We start from the raw sequence: 4,776 nt of genomic DNA on the forward strand, positions 1-4,776 counted from the left end.
CGCCCAGCGTGAGTTTTAAGCCACCGGGTCTGGGATGCCAACCGCGGTCGACTACATGGGAGTCCAGCGACATAGCCATTATGCTAACTGCTGGTCCCTAGAATGGTTGTTTTTACTTTTGAAGCTACACTAAATATTTTTGTTTACAACTTTTATTACTACCATAAGGCACTTAATCTCAAACATTCTGGTCTGTTTTCTATTTTAAAATGATTCAATACTGCAAAGATCTTTTTAATTTTTATCTATTTTTTTAAATTTTACTTATTTAAACTTTACCAGAGAGGGACAGACGAGAGAGAGAAAGCAAGAGAGGGAAAGTGAGAAAGCAAGCCACTAGGTATAGGACACAAACCATGGTTGACCATATGTGAATCTAGCACCATTAACCACCACACCACCTGCAGCCCCAGTTTTTATCTATTTTTTAAAAGAATTATTTAATTTAATTTAATTTATTTTAATTTGACCAGAGAGAGGTACAGAGAGAGAGAGGAGCAAAGTGAGAAAACAAGCCACCAGGTCTGGGACTCAAACTGCATTCAGCCATGTGGGAGTGTCCAGCATCTTAACCTCCATGCCACCTGCTGGTCTCTTGTTTTATCTATTAATAAGTGTATTAAAATAAAGCTATGGTTCATCCTGTGGCTTCATGGTTAAGGGAGCCAGGTTCCACTTGGATTGACTGTGTGGTTTGAGCCTTGACCCTGGTGACTTGAAAAACACCCTAGGTGTGTACGCAGGCATGTCTAGAATTCCAATAGAATGAGGAAATGGAGAAGGGATTGCAGCATGACCACATCCCACTGAGAGAGGGTTCCTTCTCCTTGTATCTCTGTCTCTCTCTGTGAAGTGCACACATCCTCTGGCAAAATTTAACATATATGTATATGGTTAAGATGGATCAGCCTTAGACCAGCCTTTGACATGATGGTCACAGTAACTGGATCCTACACGGCCTACTGTGTGGTTCTAGTCCTGGACCCAATAACATGAAAAACACACTGGGCACTTATGTGTGTATGCCCAAAATCCCAAGAATAGAATGGAGGCGAAGGAATGGGCATGGTACCACTTGTTCCACGTATCTCCCTAATGCCCCCTAAGAAACAGGCTCAGGCCAGGGCCAGCAAAAAGGCAGAGTAGAAAAAGAAAGAGAAGATTATCAAAGACAAAACATTTAGTTTCAAGAATAATGGGACCTTGAGGCCAGCAGATGGCTTAGTTTAGCAGTTACATCGCTGGACTCCCACATGACCAACTGTGGTTGAGTCCTAGACCCAGTGGCTTAAAACTCACAGCAGGTGTCTGTACATGCGTGCCCAAGATCCCAGGAAGAGAATGAATGAGAAAGGATTGTGACACAGCTATCCACCCCCGGGGGGGAGTGATTTTTCACTTCCCCTCTCACTGCTCTGTCTCTCTCTCTCTCTCCAGAGAGAGCATGCTCCCTAAGGCAAAAATCTCTTAAAAAGTAATAATAATAATAACAGGGCCAGCAGATAGTGTGGTGGTTAAGGCGTTGGACTCCCACATGGCTAACTGTGGCTCTAGTCCTGGCCCTGGCAGCTTGTTTTCTCACTTTCTCTTTCTTTCTTTATGTTTTCTAAGAATTATTCATTTATTTGATTCAGTTTGTTGTTATTACTATTACTATTATTATTATTCATTTATTTGATTCAGTTTGTTGTTGTTGTTGTTATTATTATTATTATTATTTAATTTGACTAGAGAGAGAGAAAGGGAAAGTGAGAAAGCAACCCGCCATGTCTAGGACTTGAACCTCAGTCGGCTATGTAGGAATCCAGCACCTTTAACCACCATACCACCTGCCAACCCCTCCCTTTTCTTCTTTTCTTTCACTATCTCTCTCTGGTCAAAATAAATAATAACAAATAAAATTAAATAAATGAACAATTTTTTTAAAAAAAAAATTAAGAAAAAAGCAAAGCAACAGAAGTTTATCAAGGCTGTCATTCATCAAGTTAAATCTGGTCAGCAAAATCCACAAAGTGAAGCTGAAATGAAATTGAAGAAAGATTACAAGAAGAAAGAATTACAGAAGCTAAATGAGTTGTTCAAACCTATAGTTGCCACTCAAAAAATAAGTAAAGGTGCAGATCCAAAGTCCGTGGTATGTGCATTCTTCAAGCAAGGACGGTGTACTAAGGAAGCTACTTGTAAGTTCTCTCATGATTTGACTCTAGAGAGAAAATGTGAAAAACGAATTGTTTACATTGATGCAAGAGATGAAGAATAACACCAGCAGATGGTGTAATGGCTATGTCGCTGGACTCCCATGTAGTTGGCCGCGGTTCGAGTTCTGGACCTGGTGTCTTGAAACTCACGCCGGGCACGTGTGCGTGCATGCCCAAGATCCTGAGAGGAGAATGGAGGAGAAGGGATTGTGGCATGGCCATCCCCGGGAGTCCAGCGACATAGCCATTATGCTAACTGCTGGTTCCCTGGTATGCCACTTTTCTTAAAGTTATTAATTGCTTTGAAAAATCATATAATGTTGGGAACCAGCAGTTAGCGTAATGGCTATGCCGCTGGACTCCCACGAAGTCCACCACGGTTCGTGTCCCGGACCCGGTGGCTTAAAACTCACACCGGGCGCGTGTGTGTGCATGCCCAAGATCCCGAGAGGAGAATGGAGAAGGGATTGCGGCGTGACCATGCCCCCATGGGGGTGATTTCTCGTTTTCTGTCTCTATGTCTCTCTCTGTCTGTCTGGCGAGCGCACGCGCCCTATAGCGGAAAAAAAAACCTCTCCAAAAAAAAAAAAAAGAGATGAAGAACTTAAAAACGATACTATGAATAGTTGGGATGAGGGAAAACTGGAAGAAGTAGTGAACAAGAAACATGGTGAGACAGAAAAGAAAAACCAAAAGCTCAAATAGTGTGCAAGCATTCTCTTGAAGCGATTGATAACAAGTATGGCTGGCCTGGGGTATGCACGAGGGGAGGTGGCGTGTGCGTACACTGTCATGCACTTCCTCCTGGATTCATGTTTAAAAGAAAAGAAAAAGAAAAAGAAGAGAAAGATGAAATGTCATTAGAAAATTTTATTGAAAGAGAGCATTCTGCCTTAGGTCCAAATGTTACCAAAATCACTCTGGAATCTTTTCTTGCATAAAAGAAAAGGAAAAGGCATACATAAAAAATGATGATAAACTTTGACCACACCTCATAGTAAGATCACAATAGTTCATGAGAAATTGAAAATATAATGGTCATTGCAGAAAATGATTGATTATTGTAACTATCCACTCAAGTACAAAATATAATTGTTTTTTTCAGCTTTTGATTTTCATTGAGCATGTGTTATTATCAGGAATAAATAAATTTACATTTTTAGGGGGGGAGAGGTTTTTGATATAGGGTGCATGTATTTGCCAGAAAGATAGAGAGAGACAGAGAGACAGAAACTGAGAAATCACCTCCTGGGGGCAGGGGTGGCCACGCCGCAATCCCTTCTCCTCCATTCTCCTCTCAGGATCTTGGGCATGCAAGCACACGCACCAGTGTGAGTTTAAGCCACCGGGTCCGAGACTTGAACCGCGATCGAATACATGGAAGTCCAGCAACATAGCCATTATGCCAACTACTGGTCCCCATAAATTTACATTTTAAAATACCCTTCATTGGGGTCAGCAGGTGGCACACTGGTTAAGGTGCTGGACTCTCACATGGTCAACCACTGTTCAATCCTGGACCCCAGTGGCTTAAAACTGATGCCCAGCATGTAGTGTGTATGCCCAAAATCCCAAGAGAATGGAGGAGAAAGGGTTGCAGTGTGGCCATCCCTCCTTGGGGGGTGATTTCTCACTTTCTCTCTCTCTGTTTCTCGGGCCAGCACACGTGCCCTATAGCAAAAATCTCTCTAAAAAAACAAAAACAGAAACAAACAAACCAAAAAAACCTTCATTTAAGGCAGTTTTGCTTTTTTTTCTTTATAGTTTCCACCTCATTTCCACTTCTACTAACAATAACAACATTTGAGTTACACTTTGAAGAAGTTTAAATTTGACTCTTGAAAAAGCAGTTAATTTATTTTTTCCTTCTTTTTTTCATTCATTTATTTATTTTTACATTTTTCCCTAAACATTTACTTTACATATCAAAAAATTTTTGCTCAGGGACCAGCAGTTAGTGTAATGGTTATGTTGCTGGACTCCCACGTAGTCGACCGCGGTTCACATCCCAGACCCGGTAGCTTAAACTCACGTTGGGCACGTGTGCATGCGTGCCCAAGATCCTGAGAGGAGAATGGAGAAGGGTTTGCAGCATAGCCATCCCCCCAGGGGGGTGATTTCTCACTTTCTGTCTCTCTATCTCTCTCTGTCTGTCTGGCGAGCGCATGTGCCCTATAGCAAAAATCTCTTCAAAAAAACTTTTTTTTATTCATACTCCATAGTTCTTGACAGTTAATAAACAACTTTCAAAATTTCAAATACTGGACCAGCAGTTAGCGTAATGGCTATGTCGCTGGACTCCCACATAGTTGACCGTAGTTCGAGTCCCGGACTCGGTGGCTTAAAACTCACGCCGGGCGCATGTGCGTGCGTGCCCAAGATCCCGAGAGGAGAACGGAGTAGAAGGGATTGCAGCATGGCCATCCTCCCTGGCGGGTGATTTCTCGCTTTCTGTCTCTCTGGTCTCTGTCTTTCTGGCGAGTGCATGCGCCCTGTAGCAAAAACCACTCAAAAAAAAAAAAAAAAAAGCAAATGCAGTTTTAAAAAACCTTCCTTTCAGGGAGATTCACTTTTAACT

General features: G+C 42.0%; 1 pseudogene; it reads left to right on the plus strand.

Moving 5' to 3' along the window:
* Nucleotides 1–1,095: 1,095 nt before the first annotated feature.
* On the plus strand, nucleotides 1,096–3,163 carry LOC102479537 (zinc finger CCCH domain-containing protein 15 pseudogene; annotated as a pseudogene).
* The last annotated feature ends 1,613 nt before the right edge of the window (nucleotides 3,164–4,776 follow it).

The sequence above is a fragment of the Tupaia chinensis genome, unplaced genomic scaffold (assembly GCF_000334495.1).
Source record: "Tupaia chinensis unplaced genomic scaffold, TupChi_1.0 Scaffold000186_1, whole genome shotgun sequence".
In the NCBI taxonomy this organism is placed as follows: Eukaryota; Metazoa; Chordata; class Mammalia; order Scandentia; family Tupaiidae; genus Tupaia; species Tupaia belangeri.